Raw genomic sequence first — 13927 nt, 5'->3', positions numbered from 1 at the left:
AAGTCATTAATTACTGGATGTAGGTTTGTGCTTTTGACTTCTTAACTGCAAAGAAACTAAGAGTATTTAAATCTGTTGGTAAATGTGTTTTGCGCTTAACTGATTCATAAATTTGTCATCTAAAGAATTCTGTTGTAACAGTTCACAATTGGTTAATATTTAGTCTTCACTAGAGATTAAGGTGTTTCTAAGTACAAAATTCTGCTTAGTGTGACTAAGAGTGATGGAAATAAGGGAAATTCTATAGGAAAGTAGATGATTTAAAGAAGGAAAGAGAAAGATTTAAAGAAGGAAAGAGAAAGATTTAAAGAAGAAAAGAGAAAGAGGAAAGGAAGGAACAAAGAGTTGACTAAGATCCTGGCCGCAGTGGTAGAAACTGGTAGAAAATAAGATACTAAGACTTCAGGAAAGATAGGGAACCTGGGCCACTCTCCTAGGCGATGCCCGAACTTGGCCTCAGACCACTGTGCCTACTGTAAAGAGCATGGACACTGGGCTAAGGAATGTCCTAAAAAGAGGAACAAACCACCACCCTGCCCTACCACTCTCTTGGCTCTAGAAGATGATGATTACGGGGGACAGAGCTCGAATCCCCTCCCCAATCTCAGGGTAAAAGTTTTGGTGGAGGGGACTCCTATCGATTTTGAGGTTGACACTGGAGCTGTTTACTCAGTCTTGCAGCAGGCCCTAGGGCCCCTCTCATCAAAACGGGCCCTTGTCAGGGGGGCAAATGGAAGCAGATATCGCCCCTGGACTACCAAGCGGATGGTAGATTTAGGGAATGGGAGGGTACACCACTACTTTTTGGTGCTCCCTGACTGCCCTGCCCCCTGCGCTGGGAAGAGACTTGCTGACCAAATTGCGAGCCAGGATTACCTTCACTGATTCCGGGCCTTTGATAGATTTCCTCATCCCCATTGTGGGCCTACATCATATGGATAAGGATCTTTCCCCTCCACCAACTCCACCTGTAGTAAATACCCTGTCCATCACTCTAGAAGATGAATACGAGCTATTTGAAAGGCCCAACCCTCCCGACCACCTCCCAGATCTTGAAAAAAAAATGGCTATAGGACTTCCCTGAGGCTTGGGCTGAAACCGTGGGCTTGGGCTTAGCAACCGCCCAACCCCCTGTAGTGGTGACACTTAAGACTTCCGCCACCCCTATCCAGGTAAAACAATACCCAATGAGTAAGGAAGCTCGAGAGGGCATCTGCCCTCACATTACCAAGCTCCTTCGGCAAGGAGTCTTAGTGCCTTGCCAGTCAGCCTGGAACTCTCCCTTGCTCCCTGTAAAGAAACCTGGAACTAATGACTATCGCCCTGTTCAGGACCTAAGGGAAATAAATGCTCAGGTGAAGATAATACATCCTATTTTGACTCTTTTGCAATATGTGGATGACCTCCTACTGGCTGCTGAGACCCAGCAGGAATGTCTCCATGGGACTAAGGCCCTGTTAAGGGCTCTGGCTACCCTGGGATATCGAGCCTCTGCCAAAAAGGCTCAACTCTGCCAGTTAGAAGTGACATTTTTAGGCTATAAGTTCAAGGAGGGTAAACGGTGGCTCACGGACACAAGGAAAAAGACTGATACTCAAATACCACCTCCTCAGACTAGAAGGTAACTAAGGGAATTCCTAGGGATGGCAGGCTTCTGTCGCTTATGGATACCTGGCTTTGCATCCTTAGCTGATCCGCTTTATCCCCTTACCAAAAATGAGGCCCCCTATGAATGGGGGAAGGAACAAGAGGCTTTTGATGGAATAAAACAGGCACTGCTTTCAGCCCCTGCCTTGGCCTTACCAGATGTAGAAAAACCCTTCACCCTATACCTGGATGAAAGACACGGGGTGGCAAAAGGAGTGTAAACCCAATCCCTGGACCCCTGGAAGCGCCCTATAGCCTATCTATCCAAAAGGCTGGATCCTGTTGCGGGCGGATGGCCAAACTGCCTAAAAATCATAGCCGCCACAGCTTTACTTGTCAAGGATGCTGACAAACTGACTCTGGGGCAGAAAATCACTCTTACTGCCCCTTACACTTTGGAAAGTGTGATCTGGCAACCCCCAGACCACTGGCTCTCCAATGCTCATATAATCCACTCTCAGAGCCTCCTGTTAGACAAAGACCACATCTCTTTTGGCAATCCTGTGCTCCTTAATCCCGCCACCCTCCTGCCAGAGGAGACGGATGACCCAATAATCCATTCCTTCCAAGATATCCTGGCTGAAGAAACAGGCATGAGGCCAGACCTCAAGGACAGACCCCTGCCCCATGCTGATGTAACTTTGTTCACGGACGGGAACAGCTTCCTACAACAAGGGGAGCAATGGGCAGGGGCGACAATAGTTGGGCCTCAAACTGTGGTTTGGTCAGCACCCTTAACTCATGGAACTTCTGCTCAGAATGTAGAACCTATTGCTCTAACCCAAGCCTTGCGCCTGGCGACAGGCCAACGGGCAAATATGTACACAGACAGCCTATGCCTTTGCCACTGCTCATGTACATGGTGCCATCTACTGGCAGCGGGGACTTCTCACCTCCGCTGGGAAAGAAATCAAGAACAAATGGGAGATTATAGATCTCCTTGAGGCTATCCACCTCCCAAAGGAGATAGCCATCATACACTGCCCTGGACATCAAAAAGGTGAAGACTCAGTTGCCCAGGGCAACCGTCGCGCAGACGAAGAAGCAAGAGCGGCCGCCCTACGTGACCCCCCGGTAACAAACATCCTGACTACATAGGAAGAAGTCACTGAGCTGGAGACCCCAGAAGAAAAGGTAAATGAATTTTTACTTTTCACCCACCGCCTCACCCATCTAGGTACCAGAGTGCTTCTGGAATTATTAAAGGACCAAAATCTACCGTCCCTACCTCCCGGTAGGGTGAAGGAACTGGCTCAAGACATTGCTTCCTCCTGTGAAGCCTGCACAGTGACAAACGTGCAACGAGCAGACGGCTCCCCCGGAACCAAGGACCGGGGAAACCGGCCTGGAATCATCTGGGAAATAGACTTTACCAAGGTAACACCAGCAACATATGGAAATAAGCATCTGCTAGTCTTTATAGACACTTTTTCAGGATGGGTCGAGGCCTTCCCCACTAAGAAGGAGATGGCCATGGTTGTGGCCAAGAAAATCCTAGAAGAGATCTTTCCCCGATTTGGGCTGCCTAAGGTAATAGGATCTAATAATGGACCTGCATTTGTGGCCCAGGTTAAGTCAGGGATTGGCCAGGGTCTTGGGGTTTAATTGGAAATTACATTGTGCATATAGACCCCAGAACTCAGGACAGGTAGTATGAATAGAACTATAAAAGACACCTTAACCAAATTAGCCATAGAGACTGGCTTAAGAGATTGGACCATGCTCCTTCCTTATGCCCTCTTCCGTGCACGCAATACCCCTTCCCCCTCTAGGAGAAACCTAACCCCATTTGAAATCCTCTATGGGGGACCCCCTCCTTTAAAACACATGACTGAACATGGATATGGGACATCTGTTACTTCCTCCGCCATGCTGATACCCAGACTTAAGGCTCTGGAGGCCATCCAGAAATATATCTGGAAGGGCCTATCAGAGGCCTACCGACCGCGTACTGTTACTCCTCACTCTTATTCTGTAGGTGATTGGGTCTACGTCCGCTGACACCAGGTACGCAACCTTGAGCCTCAATGGAAGGGACCCTACTTGATCCTGCTGACCACACCAACTGCTGTCAAGGTCGACGGCATCGGGGCCTGTATCCATGCTAGTGGGACCCATACTTATTCTCCTCCTGCTTTTGACTATAGGACCCTGTATTTTAAATAAGTTGATAGCCTTTATGCAAGATATAATAGGACAGATCAAGTTAATGGTAATAAGGCAACGTATGAAGCGTTACACTTGGATAATGTTCATAATCTCTAAGGTTAGAGATACTCACAAGAAGAAGTGGGGAATGAAGAGATCCAGGGCTGAGTTAACTGTGTAAAGCTTCTGCTAACTTGCTTAACTTGCTTTTTGTAACTGCTTTGCTAGCCTTGTGGCTAGAACTTTGAAACATAAGAACATGACCTTCCCTCCCCTTGCTTGAATTATGCTTATGGTTAACAAAGAAGAGAACTGCTTTGTCCTAGTTTCGCAGCCGCCTAGCTACACCCGGATGATAAGATATGGCTAAAAAATGTAAACTGTGCAGAGCATACCAGGAACTGTAGTTATGTAAAGAGGTCACTGTGATTATGGTTTTGTGACAAGCCTTTGTCTAAAAAATGCATAAAAACCCCATACTCCCTTGGATCGGGGCTCTCAGCTTCCGCCTGGTTTTCAGGAATGATGCAGAGCAGAGCCCCAGCATGCTGGAACAATAAAACCCTTGCTGTTGCAGAAAGAGCTGCCTTGGTGTCGTTCCTCCACGCCTCCCTGGGTTGAGGTCTTCTGGACCCTAACAAGTGAAAACGAGTGAACAATACAAGTTTTCCTATGAAGTAGTGGTTGTTCTCTTGTAGTCTTATTTTTTCTCTCTCTCTCTTTTTTTTTCTTTCTTGGTTTGTTTTCTGGGGGAGGGACCTGTCACGTGGGTTGTCAGTCAGTGATGTTTCCTGAGTTAAGTCCTCCCGCTCCCCTCAAGGGGGTGGGCTCTGAGGAAAATGGGTTTTTTCAGGGTTTTGTTCTCTGGCGGTTTTTATGCTTGTTCACTTTTTTTTCCTCTCACCTTGACCGCCTTTGATGGTTTTTGTAGTTTTAGAGGAAAACAAACTGCACCCTGATCTCCCTCTCAGAGAGAAGCCTCAGTCTAGGTGCAGAGCCTAAATAAGTTCCCCCTTGGCCGCTGGCAGAGCAGGTTCCAAGTTGGAGACCCTGGGGGCACAGGATCTTTTGCTTGTACCCAAAGCCAAGGCAGTTGCAGCTGTCTGGGAGCTCCCAACCACCTGAGAGGTTCCAAGCAGCAGTTGCACACTGAGATTTTGCCGCTGGCCCAGGCTGGGAGTGCCCGGCTTGTGCGCACCTCTTTCAGAGGCTGCTATGGGTCTGGCACGCATCTCGGGCACTGAGAACAGGGCGCTGGTCTGTAAGCACCAGGCTGGGCTTTTGTGCACCTCTGTCAGGGGAGAGTTTGGGGCGCGCAGCTTAGGCTTTGAAACAATGGAGCAGGTCAAAGAGTGCCGGCGGGGCCTTTGTAACTCAGGGGAGCATGAGGGACATACCCGTGTATCTCAAGCTTTGTGGTAGGGCTCACGCATTCTGCCGACCAGCGTGGCTCCCATCCCTTCAAAGGAACTAGAACCCACGCATTCCTGGGCACGCTGGCGGCTTAGGGACCAAGAGCTGGTTTCTCTGCTGCACTCTCTCTGCCTCAGCGATGGGGAGGCTGTCCTGGGACCGGGGACTTAAGCCCCTGTCCCTAGCCACCCCGATTCCCACAATTTCCCCCCACAATCCTCTGATCTTTTGGAGTGCTTTCAACCAGTCTCCAAGTTAATGATGGTCCCCAGACGCAGGGTACTCTCGCTCGTATTGGGGTATTACTTTCCAACTGGTCGCCTCTGGTGGCTCCCTCCCCCTTTTGTTTATTTTCCGATATCAGTGCACCGTTCCCACTCTGCTTTACCTGCCCACTGGCATCTTCTGCCCCTGTAGAGATCCAGACGTGTATAATTCTGATCTCAGGCTGATTTCATGGGTGATCGGAGTTTTTTGATAGGTAATCAGCTTGCTTTGGGGTTCTGGCTGAAAAGGCGCCTCCTCCTACTCTCCCGCCATCTTGCCCCCCCCCCCCACATATTTTTTAAAAAATTTCTTCTTTGAATTCCTGGTTGATCCATTCATTGTTTAGTAGCATATTGTTTAAACACCATGTATTTATGAACTTTTCTTTTTTTTGTGGGGGTGGGTGTTTGCCTTCAAGTTTCATTGACTTGTGGTTGGAAAATATGCATGGTATGATTCTGTTTGTTTTTTTTTTTTTTTTTTTTTTGTCTTGTTATGGCCTGATTTGTTACCTAGTATTCTTTTCTGGAGAATTTCTCATATGCACTTGAAAAGAATGTTATTCTGCTGCTTGAGGATGTAATGTTCTGCATATATCTGTTAGGACTATCTGGTCCTGTTTGTTTTTCAAAGTAATTGTTACCATTGTTGATTCTTTTTTAAGATTTTTTATTTATTTTTCAGAGAGAGGGAGAGAGAGCGGGCACAGGCAGACAGAATGGCAGGCAGAGGCCGAGGGAGAAGCAGGCTCCCTGCCAAGCAAGGAGCCCGATGTGGGACTCGATCCCAAGATGCTGGGATCATGACCTGAGCCGAAGGCAGCTGCTTAACCAACTGAGCCACCCAGGCGTCCCATTGATTTTCTCTTTAGCTGGTTTGTCCACTGATGTAAGTGGGGTGTAAATGTCCCTTATTATTATTTTATTATTATCAATGTTTATGTTTCTTAATAAATATATAAAAATATTTAGGCATTCCCATGTTGGGAGTATAAACATTTACGGTTGTTAGATCTTCTTGAATAGTTATTTTATTATGATAGTGTTTTTATCCATATCTTGTTATGGTCTTCTGCTTAGTATCTAGATTGTCTGATAAAAGTATTGTATATCTGTTTTATAATATATCCATTATATGATAAATATTTTCTCATCCTCTCACTTTCAATCTGACAGGTATCTTTAGATCTAAAATGAGACTTTTGTAGGCAGCATATAGATCAATATTTTTGTTTTGTTTTGTTTTATGGGCTTTATGAAAAGACACACTGTCTTTTTATTGGTGTGTTTAATCCATTTACATTTAGAGTGGTTATTGATGGATATATATTTAATGCCCTTTTATTACTTGTTTTGTCATTTTTCTCTGAAGGTTTTCTCCATCTAGTCTTTAACACTTTTGGTCTTATCTTTTCACTCAGAGTTCTCTGTTATTCTTTCTTATAGGCTTGGTTTAGTGGTTACAAGATCCTTTGGTTTTTGAGTGTCTGGGAAAAATCTATTACTCTTTCTATTTATCCAGGCTTTTATTATAATAGTGTATTTTTTGGCTACAGATTTTTCTCATTCAGCAGGATGAATATATCATATTACTTCCTTCTGGCTTCCCAAGTTTCTCTTCAGAGATCCAGAGCTAGTTGGATGTGTCTTCCCTTGTAAGGTTGAGACTTGTTTTCTTTGTTCCTTTAACACTTTTTTTCTTTATCACTATAGCTCACGAATTTAGCTACAGCATGTGTTGGTTTGGCTTGCTTTTTTCTTGCTTTTGTTAGGATTCTTTGTGACTCCTGGATCTTGACATCTGTTTCTTTCATCACATTAGGGAAGTTTTCAGCTATATTTTTCTCAATAAACATCTGCCCCATTTTTCTCCTTTCCTCTGATACTTCTATGTTATGAATGTCATTATGCTTGATGGAGTCATTAAGTTCCCTAAGACTCTTCTCAAGTTCTATAATTCTTCTCTCTCTCTCTCTCTCTCTCTCTCTCTCTCTCTGTTTTTAAGTTTCATTACTTTCTAGTATTTTATTTTTTATTTCACTTATTCATTCCTATGCTTCTTCTATCCTTATGTTCATTGCATTCAGTGTGTCTTGAATCTCAGTTACTGTAGTTTTCATTTCTTTCTTTTTTAAAAGAATTATTTATTTTAGAGAGGAAGAGCACAATCAGGGAGAAAGTTAGAGGGAGAGAGAGAAAAAAATCTCCCACTGACTGTGAATACCTGCACAGACTTGATCTCCAGACCCTGAGATGGTGACATGAGGCAAAATCAAGAGCTGGCTATTTAACCAAGTGTGCCACCCAGGTGCCCCAAGTTTCATTTATGACTGTTTCTATTTTTTTTAACCATTTTATCTCTGCAGTAAGGGCCTCCCTTCCATTCTTTTCTCAAGCCCAGTGAGCGTCCTTATGGCTGTTGTTTCAAACTCTCCTTCAGGCCTATTACTTTTATCAATATCACTCAGGTCTCTCACTGTGACCTTGTGTTTATTCATTTGTGATTAGTTACACTATCTTGGCTTTTGTAAATGTCTCTGTCTTCATCTCTGTGTTACAAAATACTGTTTGATTCCTGCCCCTGAGAGTAATGACTTTATGATAATGAAATTGTATAGTTTCCATGGCCTCATGCTTCAGGGGGTATTTCTGGTGTGTGCTGCATGAAGTCCATTGGAGTGTTTGGATGCTATATACTTTGGACCAGTCATCTGAAGAAGTTGTCCTTGCCTGCAGTGGACAGTTTGGTTCTTGATCAGAGTGTGGGAATCTAATTATGTGTGATCTGGTCTGCTCGTTAAATGAGACCTGGTATTATTACTATTAGAACTGAAGCCTAGGAGAGCTCTATATTCAGTAGACTTGGTGTGGACAGGTTCTTTTGTTGGTTTTGTGTGAAAGGGGCTTGCCATGCTGGAACTAAGGCTATTTTGACCAGGAAAGGTAGTATTTCCAGAATACAGGGGTGTAGGATCCAATGTAAACAGGTTAGGTCCGCCAGTGTAGTCCCTGTGTTTTTTACCTCTGGTTGTCTACCCCAGAAGTGGGGAAAGGAAATTGTTCCAGCCATCTCTTTTTCCTTGGGAGAGGGGTCTCCATGCTTGCTGCTTTCAGGGAAGCACTCCTAGAAGAGTGAATGATATCCATTATGTTTCCCAGAAATTTTTCAGTCATTGTTTTCATCTTCTCTGACTCTGGGTTATTTATCTCCCTTCTCTCCATGATCAGCACAGTGACCTCATGGCTCTATCTCAGCCAAGCTTGCTAATTTTTTTTTGGCTTAAATTTAATTAATTAACATATAATATATTATTAGTTTCAGGGGTAGGAGGTCAATGACTCATCAGTCATATATAATACCCAGCACTCATTACATCATGTGCCCCCTTACTGTCCATCAAGCAGGAACTCTATCCCTCCAATTCCCTCCCCTCCAGCAACCCTGACTTTGTTACCTATGTTAAGAGCCTCTTATAGTTTATCTTTATCTGATTTTGTCTTGTTTTATTTTTTCCTCTATTCCCCTATGATCCTCTGTTTTGTTTCTTAAATTCAAGATGTTGGTGAGATCATATAATTCCCATCACCTAATTTACTGTTTTTCTCTTATCATAATACCTTCTAGTAACATCAACAGCATTGCAAATGGAAAGATTTGATTTCCTGATGACTGACTAGTATCCAACTAGATATATCAATATATATATATATATATATATATATATATATATATATCACATCGTCATCCATTCCCCAAGTTTGCTGACTTTTAAAACTGCAGGCTTTTGGGGCACCAGGGTGGCTCAATGGATTGATTTTCTGATACCCTATTTTGGCTAAGGTCATGATCTCCAGATCTTGAGACAGAGCCCTGCATCAGGCTCTCTGCTTAGTGGGGAGGTTGCTTATCCCTCTCTCGGTACCCCTCCCCTTGCATTATTCCTCTCTTTTTTTCCTCTCCCATTCTAAATAAAATAAATAAATTAAAACAAAACAAACAAACAAAAATCCAGGCTTTAGGAATATAATGTGATCAGGGAACTTCAGTGGTTTTCTGGGAGAGTGTCTCCTTATGTTGGGATTGAGGCAGGTTTTACTTAGAAGTTCAGTTGTGCCAGAGTGCAGGGAAAGATATTTGGAGCTAGCAGGCTTGGCAACCAGTGTTGGGGGACAGCTGCCTTGGTGAGGTGACTGTACATTTATGCTGAAGGTCAGGAGATGAATATGGTACCTGCTGGCTCCTTTGTCTACAGAGTGGTGTCTCCATGAAAGTTACCTTTCATGAACATGTTACAAGAAAAATTAATCCCCCCATGTGTTCCAGGTGGTCCTCAGATTATTCTCTCTGCCTCTGGCTGTTTTCCTGCCTTTTCTGCATGAGTAGGATAGCACATGCATGGCTCTATCTCAGTCAAGTTTGTAGACCTTTAAACTCTAGTCTTCAGTCCCTGGCTGGTTGCAAAAACTGAGCCCCTCTCCTTTCCCTAGCCACTGGGTTTGAGGAAGTCTTCACCTTGAACATTTCCTTGAACATTCTCTGTGAACAGGGCTTTCTCCCTTCCATAGCACTCATGATCCATTTGCCCTCCAAACCACAACTCTGCACTCCCTACCTTCCTCAATGCAGCCTATTCTTCTATTTGTAGATTTGTTCTATCAGTCCTTAAGCCAATTTCTAGGGTATTCAGAATGATTTGATAGATACCTAGTTGAGTTCAAAGAATAAGATGAGCTTAGGATCTCTTACTAAAGTGCCATCTTATTTCCTCAACCTTCACTCCTGTTTAATATAGTATTTTATTCTTAAGTTGGACTGAATTTATTTTTGTTAAAAAAATGAATTCACTTTAGTTAGGAATCTTAGGTGATTATATTTCAAATACCAAAATAATTTAAAGAAGAAAGCTTGCTGGTAAATGTTTAATGAACATTTGGTCTCTGAAATTAAGCAGTGAATATATTAATTTTTGCAGATTTGAAAATTATGTTATGTGATAAGAAGTAAGTGTTCCATCTCAAGCAAATGCTTACTTTTGAAATTATTACCATATTATCATATAGTTTCTTTTTCTTTCAAAGATTTTACTTATATATTTGACACAGAGAAAGATATCACAGGCAGGCAGAGGGATGCAGAGAGAGAGATGGGCAAGAAGGCTCCATGCTGAGCAGAGAGCCCAAAGTGGGGCTTGATCCCAGGACCGTGAGATCATGAGCTGAGCCAAAGGCAGAGGCTTTAACCTACTGAGCCACCCAGAGGCCCCTCTCATATAGTTTCTTGTGATGAGACTATTTCCCATTATATATTTTAGGAAAAGTCATACTTATGCCATTGCAAATCAAGCTCATAATCAGTTAATAGTCTATAAATCTCTAAAGGCTCACTTAGTTTTAGCATAAAAATATCCAAACTTATATATACATTCTAGAATGTAGATCTTTGTTTTTGGAGAAAATTCTTATTTCCAATTTGAATATATTAGTGATAAATTGCTGTCATGTTTGGGATAATACAGGGCTTCTTACATTTTTATTCTAGCTTCTTTATTTATCTCTTCCCTCAGAAAATAAAGAATATAACAGGATTATCCCATCAACAGTGATGGTTTTATATAACCATCACTGTATATATATATATATGTGTATACATATATATATATATACACACACATATATGTATATACACATATATGTATATGTAAAATTTACTAATATATAAATAAAATATATACTAAAATTACTAATATATAAATAAAATATATAAATAAAATATATAAAAATTATATAAAACTGTGGTACTTAATTCATTCAAATCAAACCCCCAATTCTGGTTGATTAGAGTTATGAGAATACAAAATGTATAATGAAATATCCATAACAGAAATTATCTTCAACAAAGGTCAACAATGCCTTTGGCGGATATAAAATTTCAGGGCTTAGAGGAATGCTTTGGAAGTGGCTGTGATTTTTTACACAGTACTATATATTATATAACTTCCATCAATTCTTTTATACTACAGTTCTTATTCTTTAATAATCCATTTTGGTTTTTTTAAATTTATTTTTAATTTATTTTTTATTTTTATTTTTTATTTCAGCATACCAGTATTTATTATTTTTGCACCACACCAGTGCTCCATGCAATTCGTGCCATCTATAATACCCACCACCTGGTACCCTGACCTCCCACCCCCCACCCCTTCAAAATCCTCAAATTGTTTTTCAGAGTCCATAATCTCTCATGGTTCACCTCCCCTTCCAATTTCTCCCAATTCCCTTCTCCTCTCAATCTCCCCATGTCCTCCATGCTATTTGTTATGCTCCACAAATAAGTAAAACCATATGATAATTGACTCTCTCTGCTTGACTTATTTCCCTCAGCATAATCTCTTCCAGTCCCATCCATGTTGCTACAAAAGTTGGGTATTCGTCCTTTTTGATGGAGGCATAATACTCCATAGTGCATATGCACCACATATAATAATTATTTACTTGTGTTACACCTGTAAAAAGCTGTTTTCTTATGAGTCATCAAGATTTACCCAGTGTCCCTCTCCTAAAATATATAAACTTAATATCCTTTCTAATGTGGGAGGACTTCTAAATTCATGAAGAATTTTATCCTAAATCTCTATATCTATCATTTTCCATGAAAACTGGGAATTGGGAGAACCAGTTTTCATTATTTAAGAGTAAACTTTAATAGAAATAAAACAAATATTCATCTATTAATATTGATAAGTAGATACAAGATGTCTTATTTTTCTTTATAGACATTTGGCAATGGTATAATATGTACTGTTGTTTTGTTCTCTTTTAACTATTTTAATGACATATACTATGTATATTTAAAGTAATATACTGGATAATACCATCAATTTGGATTTTTTCCTTATCATCTCTACATATTAGCAAAACCTTATTGCTCACAAGTTAGGAGAAAATAACGACCTTTCTTTTATTGAAAAAATCATCACAAAGAAAATAAAAAGAGTGATAAAAATATACATTTTGTCAAATCTCAATTATTTTAATCTTCTAAATTATTTTGGTCCCTGCCTTTAACCCTGGAATAATATTGCTAAGGAGTATACAAGGTGCAAGTAATCTACTTCTGACCACAGGACTAATGAGAACTTCTTCTACATTTGTACAGAGCACATCCTCTGAATCACTCTTCTAAGGGCCCCTATCACCTCCAATGTTTCTCAGGCTGTGTATGATGGGGTTGAGCATGGGGGTCAGGATGGTGTAGAAGACAGCCAAAACCTTGTCCTCTGTTGGAGATTGGAAGGATCTTGGACCTAAATTAGTGTAAGCAAAGGGTGCATAGTAGAAAGTCACCACAGTGAGATGGGTGCTGCAGGTCGAATAGGCCTTCTTCCTGCCCTCTGTTGACCACATGGAGAATGGCAAAGAGAACCCAGCCATAGGAGCATACAATGTCAATGGAAGGAAACATAAGGAAGAGGGTGGTGTTCACAAACACTGTGCACTCATAGACCCAGGTGCCCATGCAGGCCAGAGTCAACATAGCAGGAACATCACAGAAGAAATGGTTGATAGTCCTGGATTGACAGTAAGATATATTGAAGACATGTGCAGTGTGGGCACAGGAGTTGATTGAGCTCATTATCAAATATCCAATTATTATCAAAACATATATTCTTTTATTCATATGAATGGGATAGTGGAGAGCAAAACAGCCACATAGTAATCATAGGCCATAGAGGCCAATAGTATTCCCTCTCCACCTGCTAAAATCAAGAAAAAGAAGCTCTGAACTTCACCCCAAATGAAATAAATTGTCTTATTCCCAAAGAGATAATCAAAATCCATCCTGGGGAAAATAGTGGAGATGAAGTTCAGGTCCATGAGGGAGATCTGACTAAGTAGAAAATACATTGGTGTGTGTAGATGGGCATCCACAAGGATGAGGATGATCATGGGAAGGTTGCAAAAAAAAGGCCATTAGGAAAATGAGAACAATGAGAATGAAGAAGAAGTCAGGTCTTGATGGTGGAAACAACCCCAATAGAAAGAAATCTGTAAAGGTTTGGTTATTATATTCCATGGGGCATTAATTTAGTTTTCCCTAAAGACAGAGACACATAAAGTATAAAATATAAATTCTCATTAATTTGTTATTTTAATTACACTGTGATTTATTCAGGAGACACTGCAACTTAAAATAGTAGTAATAATCATGGTGTCTGTGTGGTTAAGTCTGTTAAAAAGCTGCCTTTGGCTCAGGTCGTGATCCCAGGGTCCTAAGATCAAACTTCACAATGGAATCCCTTCTCAGTGGAGAGTTTGCTTCTCCCTCTCTTACTGACCCTCCTTCTGCTCTTGCATTCTCTCTCAAATGATTATTCTTTTTAAAAAATCTAAAAATATTAGTTAACACTTATTTTTTAAAAAACTCACATTTTTTACTCACATAAAATTTTATG

The 13927-nt window shown here is 41.4% G+C and overlaps 2 pseudogenes; one reads left to right on the top strand and one right to left on the bottom strand.

Annotated features, from left to right (window-relative positions):
• Window positions 1-1187: 1187 nt before the first annotated feature.
• LOC132027662 (uncharacterized) lies at window positions 1188-3813 on the top strand (annotated as a pseudogene).
• An 8803-nt stretch (window positions 3814-12616) lies between these two features.
• Window positions 12617-13548, bottom strand: LOC132028087 (olfactory receptor 2L8-like; annotated as a pseudogene).
• Window positions 13549-13927: the final 379 nt, after the last annotated feature.

The sequence above is a fragment of the Mustela nigripes genome, chromosome 12, assembly GCF_022355385.1.
Source record: "Mustela nigripes isolate SB6536 chromosome 12, MUSNIG.SB6536, whole genome shotgun sequence".
In the NCBI taxonomy this organism is placed as follows: domain Eukaryota; kingdom Metazoa; phylum Chordata; class Mammalia; order Carnivora; family Mustelidae; genus Mustela; species Mustela nigripes.
The sequence above is the reverse complement of the archived record's forward strand: the minus strand, read 5'-3'. Positions and strand labels throughout refer to the sequence as shown.